Here is a 10,978-nt window from a genome sequence, read left to right as displayed (position 1 = left end):
TAGATTTGTACATGTATTGTAGAAACGAATTAAAATATGTTGAATGTCTTGGTTTTGAAAAACACAAACCTCTGCACTTGAATAAATACAATATATGTAGCTATTAGCAGTGTTTAATATGAGCAGGATCCGACACCTGTCATTTCAGGACCGTTTCGTTCCTGAACCCATTTCCTAGGATCGGGTAACTCTCGTGGCTTGAAAAACACTTGTAAATGTAAAATTATAATAAAAGCAATCAGTTAGACTAATTCAGGTTGACTCCTCTGTAATTCTCTTGGCTATCGCCTAAAAATTGTCATGTTAAAACGGCATGATAATTGATGCGTTTTGGGTCGGCCCGGGTTTATGATTTGCACGACATTGTAGCCTATATAGACCAACGCGTGGCCATTGCTGTGGTGAGAGAGAGAAGTGCGCCTGTATCTCACACAGAACTAGAATGAGATTCACTTTCTATGATCTCTCTCCCTCTCTACTCTGATAGACATGAGCCTGCAACTATCATCTCTCCAGCGTTACACTTCATCATTTATTTCCTTATAGAATCATGGCTGCGCGAAGCAGCACGCCTGATAAATTGAAATACATTTGCCAAAGTCATTGAATTACTGCTGTCTGTTCAGAAATAAATGAAACAAATCCGAATAATACACCAGGAGTAGGCCTATAATTGTGCCACAGATGATCAATAGTTTATTTTAAAAAAAATGCCTAGCTGTGGATTGTGTGTAGCCCAATCACGAGCCATGTCAACAGTCGGGAGCAGGGTGAAAGTGTTAGTGCACGGCATGCAGCCAAAATAGACCTTTCCCAATATTTCAAATACAATCACTGGAAAATACAGGTTGGAAAGAAAATGCATCCTGCTGAAAAGAGAAGACTAGTCTGGCTGTAGACGACAAAGTTATCAACTTCCAAATAGGTCTATTGAGGGAACAGCATTGTTTTACCAAGTAAAACAAGAGAGAAACACATTTGGCACGAGAACATCCCGGTGAGTGAGCCTAGCATCATTGGGTGAGTCAGTGAAACTGGAAAGTTTTTTTTAGGACTGTCATTTCCTCCTCATATTGTACAATATGTGTGTCTCCACACACCTAGGTCTAGGCAGTTGATGGATGGAAGACAATATCGTTTTTATTGATCTCAGATTCTCAGTTTGTCAGCGTCAAAGTAGCCTGTCATTTTGATCATTTGTGAGGTATTAAGAAATAGTGTGCTAAAGTCTCCAGTCATCTAAAATGATGTAGAATGGCATGAAATGGGTTTATAAAGTCCAAAGCTTTCCTGAACCCTAGGCTACAATATTTTTCTCTCCCATGTGTGCAACTTCTGCAAGCGCCTACTGATCTATGCCAGAATGATAAAACATGATAATGCACGCAATGCTATATTATAAAGGAGTTTTTCTCTTCATGTGTTCCGGTACCTCAGGCTCACTTTTTGTTCCAGCACCTCCAAATTGACAAATTAACCACTGGCTATTAGGTCTACTATTAAAGGCATAGCCTATTTTTAGTACATACAGTTGAAGTTGGAAGTTTACATAGACTTAGGTTGGAGTCATTAAAACTCGTTTTTCAACCACTCCACAAATTTCTTGTTTGTTAGAACATCTACTTTGTGCATGACACAAGTCATTTTTTCAACAATTGTCTCTAGACAGATTATTTCACTTATAATTCACTGTATCACAATTCCAGTGGGTCAGAAGTTTACATACATTAAGTTGACTCTGCCTTTAAACAACTTGGAAAATTCCAGAAAGTGTCATGGCTTTAGAAACTGATAGGCTAATTGACATCATTTGAGTCTGTGGATGTATTTCAAGGCCTGCCTCCAAATTCAGTGCCTCTTTGCTTGACCTCATGGGAAAATCAAAAGGAATCAGTCAAGACCTCAGAAAAAAATTGTAGACCTCCATGAGTCAGGTTCATCCTTGGGACCAATTTCCTAACGCCTGAAGGTACCACGTTCATCTGTACAAACAATAGTACGCAAGTATAAACACCATGGGACCACGCAGCTGTCATACCACTCAGGAAGGAGATGCACTTTGGTGTGAAAAGTGCAAATCAATCCCAGAACAACAGCGGAGGACCTTGTGAAGATGCTGGAGGAAACAGGTACAAAAGTATCTATATCCACAGTAAAACGAGTCATATATCGACATAACCCAAAAGGCCGCTCTGCAAGGAAGAAGCCACTGCTCCAAAACCGCCATAAATAAAAGCCAGACTACGGTTTGCAACTGCACATGGGGACAAAGATCATACTTTTTGGAGAAATGTCCTCTGGTCTGATGAAACAAAAATAAAACTGTTTGGCCATAATGACCATCATTATGTTTGCAGGAAAAAGGGGGAGGCTTGCAAGCCGAAGAACACCATCGCAATCGTGAAGCACGGGGGTGGCAGCATCATGTTGTGGAGGTGCTTTGCTGCAGGAGGGACTGGTGCACTTCACCAAATAGAGGGCATCATGAGGATGGAGAATTATTTGGATATATTGAAGCAACATCTCAAGACATCAGTCAGGAAGTGTAACGCTTGTCTGAGGAAGGAGTGGACCAAAGCGCAGCGCTGTACGTGTTCATGATATTTATTAAAACTGAAACAAAATAACAAAGTGGAACAAAATGAACAGTTCTGACTGGTGCAGAAACACAAAACAGAAAACAACTACCCACAAAACACAGGTGGGAAAAGGCTACCTAAGTATGGTTCCCAATCAGAGACTACGATAGACAGCTGTCCCTGATTGAGAACCATACCCAGCCAAAACAAAGAAATACAAAACATAGAAATAAAGAAACTAGAATGCCGACCCTAGTCACACCCTGGCCTAATCAAAATAGAGAGGCGTGTCAGGAAGGTAAAGCTTGGTAGCAAATGGGTCTTCCAAATGGACAATGACCCCAAGCATACTTCCAAAGTTGTGGCAAAATGGCTTAAGGACAACAAAGTCAAGGTATTGGAGTGACCATCACGAAGCCCTGACCTCAGTCCTATAGAAAATTTGTGTGCAGAACTGAAAAAGCATGTGCGAGCAAGGAGGCCTTACAATCATGACTCAGTTATGAGGAGGAATGGGCCAAAATTCACCCAACTTATTGTGGGAAGCTTGTGGAAGGCTATCCAAAACATTTGACCAAGTTAAACAATTTAAAGACAATGCTACCAAATACTAATTGAGTGTATTTCAACTTTTGACCCACTGGGAATGTGATGAAAGAATGAAATAAAAGCTGAAATAAATCATTATCTCTGCTATTATTCTGACATTTCACATTCTTAATATAAAGTGGTGATCCTAACTGATTTAAAACAGGACATTTCTACTAGGATTAAATGTCAGGGATTGTGAAAAACTGAGTTTAAATGTATTTGGCTAAGGTGTATGTAAACTTCCGACTTCAACTGTATATTGGTGTTGCTCCCAATTTGTCTCACGCCGTTTGTGCAAAGTTGCTCAGTTATTAGACTTACTTAGACCAAGAAGTGCCAGTGAGGGAGAAATGCAACTTCTATAGATGGCTTAATCCCCTGAGAAGACATTGAATAACTACCCAAAACTTTGTGTAGCCGTGCTAAGGGCAGTCTTAGAAAGATGGTGCTTAGAAAGAAACTGTTATGAAAAGGGAGGCGTGGTGAATGGTCAGTTTTAGTCACTTGTCTGGCCTCGAGATCAAACTTCCCAGATTTACTCTTTCTTCTCCTGTCAGCATCTCTGACCTTCTAGAACGTCCATGGTCATTCTCCTGTCAGCATCACTGACCTTCTAGAATGTCCATGGTCATTCTCCAGTGAGCATCACTGACCTTCTAGAACGTCCATGGTCATTCTCTTGTCAGCATCACTGAGCTTCTAGAACGTCCATGGTCATTCTTCTGTCAGCATCACTGACCTTCCAGAACGTCCATGGTCATTCTCTTGTCAGCATCACTGACCTTCTAGAACGTCCATGGTCATTCTCAGACAATCCATCAGTTCTATCATCAGTGAGCAATAGGACAAGGGTGGAAACAAGTGTTTCACTCAAAGGTTTGGCTACTAGCTAATACACTTAAACATACAGGTTGTATGGTGAATTATTGTATGTATTTGTGTCTGTATGTGTCTGCATGCTCCATAAATGTCTGTTTTTGCTTGTTTGTGTTCAAGCAGCACGGCAGTTTCAGAGAGAAATGGGCACAGAGAAAAGATGGAGGAGGAGAGAAAGAGAGAGTTGTGATGATAAGTGAGGACAGAAAAAGTAGAGCAGGGAGGGAATGAAGACCACACTGTGCCCCCTTTTATTGATTTTCTGCTTAAAACACTCATTTGGAGGCCAACAGCAGAAGCAGGAGGGTTCTTCCTGAATGAACAAACACCCTCGGTAGGGAATGTACTGCCTTCTTAAAGCCGCTCGCCCTGAGAGGAAAACTAACGACGAGGAGCGAATCCAATAAGCAGCAGCTAAATGACACACTGTCTTTATTTGCCAGAAGCTCCTCCTATGAGAAATCTGTTCGTCCTTTTTCATGATGAAGTATTTACCTGACAACAAATGATTTCTGACAGTAAGTAGGCCTACGCGTAATCAGGGACAGATATGGATGAAAGGTTGGATCTTCACCACACTGTGCGCAAATACAGTAAAGTGCTTACATACTGTACATCCACAGAGTCCTATATTGACATAACCTGAAAGGCCGCTCAGCAAGGAAGAAGCCACTGCTCCAAAACCGCCATAAAAAAGCCAGACTACAGTTTGCAACTGCACATGGGGACAAAGATCGTACTTTTTGGAGAATGTCCTCTGGTCTGATGAAACAAAAATAGAACTGTTTGGACATAATGTCCATCGTTATGTTTGGAGGAAAAGGGTGGGCTTGCAAGCCGAAGAACGCCATCCCAACCGTGAAGCATGGGGGTGGCAGCATCATGTTGTGGGGGTGCTTTGCTGCAGGAGGGACTGGTGTACTTCACAAAATAGATGGCATCATGAGGATGGAGAATTATGTGGATATATTGAAGCAACATCTCAAGACATCAGTCAGAAAGTTAAAGCTTGGTCACAAATGGGTCTTCCAAATGGACAATTTCACATTCTTAAAATAAAGTGGTGATCCTAACTGACCTAAGACAGGGAGTTTTTACTAGGATTAAATGTCAAGAATTGTGAAAAACTGAGTTTAAATGTATTTGGCTAAGGTGTATGTAAACTTCCGAATTCAACTGTAAATTGCCTTGCCTTGTTCAGGTGCAGAATGCCAGATTTTGACCTTGTCAGCTCAGGGATTCGATCTAGCAACCTTTTGGTTACTGGCCCAACGCTCTAGGCAATCATGTAAATTATTGCCAATTGATTTAGAATGTACCTGGGGCATGTGATGTCATTAATTCTAAATGCCTACTACTTGCAAAATACATGTTTTTTCAACTATAGAAATTGTGCTTTTAGATTGTTGAAAGCATTGCGATAACATGGAAATTCAACTAACTTTTGGCTGTCTTCTATGTTAGCTATCTTCTGGTCAAGTTCCGTTTGACATTAAGGGGTTGGTCTCTTGGAAACAGTCCTTGCACCTCACTGGAACATTGCTCTGAAAACTTTAGTTAATGGCTGACTAAATACTTTTTTGCCCCACTGTACATGATTCAGATATTTATGGTCAGGGTTTGAACTACTTCAGTGACAGCTAGATATACATAATGCACAGTACATACTTTTTTTATTGCACTCAGAAAATAAATATTGGCACATCCCACGTACTGAATTGCATGTTATGAACTGCAAATATGTGGCATCTTGTCATGAAAACAATTCATTCTAAAAAAAGACAAATAAATAGAGTTACCACAGACACACACCTAACCCTAACCCTAGCTTCATGTCCACACCCCGGCTCAACCCTAGCACCTCTAGCGATAACTCTAACCCTAGCTCCATGTCCACACCCCGGCTCAACCCTAGCATCTCTAGCGATAACCCTAACCCTTAGGTTTAACCCTGGCTCAACCCTAGCACCTCTAGCGATAACCCTAACCCTAGCTTCATGTCCACACCCCGTCTCAACCCTAGCGATAACCCTAACCCTAGCTTCATGTCCACACCCCGGCTCAACCCTAGCATCTCTAGCGATAACCCTAACCCTTAGGTTTAACCCTGGCTCAACCCTAATCCAACCCCCCCATATAGTGCTACCCCACCTGAATTCCCAATGTAACCCCTTTATCTGCCTAAACCTCTCCATAGGGACCACTTCCCTTCATACCTCCCTCCATTCTCTGCCATAAACATTGGACCTGTTTGGAATTCTTTAGTTGTCCGTTGCTCTTAAGCTTTTAATGACATCAGTACCTCCTCTCTGAGTATTTAACATTAATCAGAAGGTGATTGGTTTAATGTACGGGGTCATCCATTTCCATCATATTACCTTTAGGGTGTGGTGAGTGGACTTGTGGAGCAAATAGAATTGGGAAGCATATGAATTTCCATTACTACTCACTGACAACTGAATTACTTTACTTTTAATTGGAAAAGATCATAACTCTCACATGAGGAAGGTAGTGCAGAGGAGTCTGGCAAACGTTCATTCTCATATGGCGCCCACAACGTCTGACCAAAATGAGACATTCGTCAAATCCCTGACAGAGGAGACACTTGGGCTCCACAATGCGGAAAGTAAAGTGACCTTGACTGAGGAGAAACAATGGAGGGAATCTTCACAGCACCAGACTACTCATCTTCTCTTTTCTTTCTCACTCTTCGTTGAACTCCCTCTTCCCTACAAAGCGCACTGTCGTTTAGATTGCCCTTTTCCTTTACGGCTGCCTGCTTCTCGTCCTGTCAGCCAAAGTATGCTTTTATTTTCCCCAGGTCTGCCTCTCTCTCTCTCTCTCTCTCTCTCTCTCTCTCTCTCTCTCTCTCTCTTTCAAATCTTGCTGTCATCACGGCTGAAGTTCAAACTAGACAGTGTTTCCATCCAGCTGGTGAGAATCTCATCAAGGAGAGAGAGTTTCTCCATCCGGCTCGTGAGAATCTCATCAAGGCCAGACAGTATTTCCATCCAGCTGGTGAGAAACTCATCAAGGCCAGACAGTGTCTTCACCCGGCTGGTGAGAATCTCATCAAGGCCAGACAGTGTGTCCATCCAGCTGGTTAGAATCTCAACAAGGCCAGACAGTCCGGCTGGTGAGAATCTCATCAAGGCCAGACAGTGTCTCCATCCGGCTGGTGAGAATCTCATCAAGGCCAGACAGTGTCTCCATCCGGCTGGTGAGAATCTCATCAAGGCCAGACAGTGTCTCCATCCGGCTGGTGAGAATCTCATCAAGGCCAGACAGTGTCTCCATCCGGCTGGTGAGAATCTCATCAAGGCCAGACAGTGTCTCCATCCGGCTGGTGAGAATCTCATCAAGGCCAGACAGTGTCTCCATCCGGCTGGTGAGAAACTCATCAAGGCCAGAGCACCGGTCAGATGCCGAAGCAGAGAGAAACAATGGACTCATGTGCAGCTGCTTCTCTTGTGTAGCCATGGGTGGATTTGAAATGTGTAGTTTAAACAAGGGAAACATGTACAGAACAGCATGGCTGGAGATACATACAGTGGAAACTGATGTCTGGCTTGAGGAAAAGAAGGATGGGGTTGTTAAAACAAGAGACTGTTGGCAAGACGTGGTCGGGTTCAGACATAGAAGTCTTTGCCATTCATCTCAGTTGTAGTCCTAGGAGAAAAAACATGATCTCAGTTGTAGTCCTAGGAGAAAAAACATAATCTCAGTTGCAGTCCTAGGAGAAAAAACTTGCAGTCCTAGGAGAAAATTCACCATCTCAGTTGTAGTCCAAGGAGAAAAAAAACATAATCTCAGTTATAGTCTTGATGGCGCCGGAGGAGATGGCTGCCATTTTACGGGCTCCTAACCAATTGTGCTATTGTGTTTTTTTGCGTTATTTGTAACTTATTTTGTACATAATATTTCTGCCATTGTCTCTTATGACCGAAAAGAGCTTCTGGATATCAGGACAGCGATTACTCACCTTGTACTGGACAAAGATTTTTTCTTTAACGAGTAGGATGCGAAGGATTTACTTCAGACACCTGACAAGGCCAACATCCCTGTCATTCGCATGAGAAAGAGACGGAGATATCGGGGACGTAGATCGGGTGTCTTGTAAGGATCTGACGGCGGGTGTGTAATCCCCCTCTACCATCAGTCCTTTTAGCCAACGTGCATTCATTTGATAATAAAATGGATGAGCTCCGATCATGACTATCCAACCAACGGGTCATTAAAAACTGTAATATCTTATGTTTCACCGAGTCGTGGTTGAACAACGACATGAGTAACATACAGCTGGCTGAGTTTTCGGTCCATCGGCAAGATCTATTTGTCTATTTGTAAATAATAGCTGGTCCATGAAATCTAATATTAAGCAAGTCTCAAGGTTTTGCTTGCCCGAGGTAGAGTATCTCATGATAAGCTGTAAACCATGCTATGTATCAAGAGAGTTTTCATCTATATCTTTCGTAGCTATCTATTTACCACCACAAACTGAAATTGACCAACTGACATTTTCAACCTATCCCTGACAGAGTCTGTAATATCAACATGTTTCAAGCAGACCACCATAGTCCCTGTTCCCAAGAACACCAAGGTAGCCTGCCTAAATGACTACTGAACTGTAGCACTCACATCTGCAGCCATGAAGTGCTTTGAAAGGCTGGTCATGGCTTACATCAACACCATTATTCCAGAAACCCTAGACCCACTCCAATTTGCATACCGCCCCAACAGATCCACAGATGATGCAGTCTGTATTGTACTCTACACTGCCCTTTCCCACCTGGACAAAAGGAACACCTATGTGAGAATGTTATTCATTGACTACAGCTCATCGCTCAACACCATAGTGCCCTCAAAGCACTCTGCAACTGGATCCTGGACTTCCTGACGGTCCGCTCCCAGGTGGTAAGGGTAGGTAACAACACATCTGCCATGATGATCCTCAACATGGGGGCAACTCAGGGTGCATGCTCAGTACCCTCCTGTACTCTCTGTTCACCCATGACTGCATCCAAGCAAGACTCCTACACCATCATTAAGTTTGCTGATGACACAACAGTGGTAGGGCTGATCACCGACAACGATTAGACAGAGACCTGGCAATGTGGTGCCAGGATAACAACCTCTCCCACGTGATCAAGACTACGGAGATGATTGTGGACTACAGGAAAAGGAGGACTGAGCATGCCCCCATTCTCTTCGACGGAGCTGTAGTGGAGCAGGTTGAGAGCTTCAAGTTCCTTGGTGTCCACATCACCAACAAACTAACATGGTCCAAGCACACCAAGACTGTCATAAAGAGGGCACGACAAAACCTATTCCCCCTCAGGAGACTGAAAAGATTTAGCATGGGTCGTCAGATCCTCCAAATGTTATACAGCTGCACCATCGAGAGCATCCTGCCTGGTTGGTATGGCAACTGCTTGGTCTCCAACCGCAAGGCACTACAGAGGGTAATGTGTACGACCCAGTACATCACTGGGGCCAAGCTTCCTGCCATCCAGGACCTCTATTTTTTTATTTTATTTAAAATATATATATTTGGACCTTTATTTATCAGGCAAGTCAGTTAAGAACAAATTCTTATTTTCAATGACGGCCTAGGAACAGTGGGTTAACTGCCTGTTCAGGGGAAGAACGACAGATTTGTACCTTGTCAGCTCGGGGGTTTGAACTTCCGGTTACTAGTCCAACGCTCTAACCACTAGGCTACCCTGCCGCCCCTATACCAGGTGGTGTCAGTGGAAAGCCCCCAAAAATGGCAAAGACTCCAGCCACCCTAGTCATAGACTGTTCTCTCTGCTACCGCATGGCAAGCGGTACTGGAGCACCAAGTCTAAGTCCAAGAGGGTTCTTAACAGCTTCTACCCCCAAGCCATAAGACTCCTGAACATCTAGTCAAATGGCTACCCGGACTATTTGCATTGTACCTCCCCACCCCCATTTGTTCGCTGGTGCTACTCTGTTTATTATCCATGTATAGTCACTTTACCTCTACCTACATGTACAAATTACCTCAATTATCTTAACTAACCGGTGCCCCCGCAGACTGACTCTGTACTGGTACCCTCTGTATATAGCCTTGCTATTGTTATTTTATTTTTGCTCCTTAATTATTGGTTATTTTTCTTATTTTTATTTAATGTATTTTTTACTTCAGTTTATTTTAGTAAGTACATTCTTAACACTTTTTTTTCTTAGAACTGCTTTGTTGGTTACATTTCCCTGTCAGGTCTGTTGTATTCAGCGCATGTGACAAATACAATTTTATTTAATTTTGTTTAGTCCTAGGAGAAAAAACATAATCTCAGTTGTAGTCCTAGGAGAAAAAACATGATCTCAGTTGTAGTCCTAGGAGAAAAAACAATCTCAGTTGTAGTCCTAGGAGAAAAAACATGATCTCAGTTGTAGTCCTAGGAGAAAAAACATGATCTCAGTTGTAGTCCTAGGAGAAAAAACATAATCTCAGTTGTAGTCCTAGGAGAAAAAACATAATCTCAGGATCAAAGGATGATAACAGATAACAACATTGAGAATATCAATTCTACATGTAGTAACTCCTGTTTCAATTCTTGTCTTGTCATCAGAATGTGTCTCACAACAACAGGTTGTCTTCTTACTTATTTTATCTGGTGATTGTGCACATGTATGCTCAGCTAGCTAGCTATCCATCCTTTGTCCCATTTCATCAGACTGGACACCAGTGGAGGCTGCTGAGGGGAGGACGGCTCAAAATAATGGCTGGAATGCAGTAAATGCCATGTTATCAACAACATGGTTTTCATTCCATTCACTCCATTACATCCATTCTACTCCATTCCAACCATTATTATGAGCCGTTCTCCCCTGAGCAGCCTCCACTGCTGGACACCCACCCTCCTGGCTACCATTGCCATTACCTTGCACTGCAACATAATTCATGT

This window comes from Oncorhynchus kisutch, linkage group LG17 (genome assembly GCF_002021735.2).
Source record: "Oncorhynchus kisutch isolate 150728-3 linkage group LG17, Okis_V2, whole genome shotgun sequence".
Classification (NCBI taxonomy): domain Eukaryota; kingdom Metazoa; phylum Chordata; class Actinopteri; order Salmoniformes; family Salmonidae; genus Oncorhynchus; species Oncorhynchus kisutch.
Note: the sequence above shows the minus strand (reverse complement) of the source record.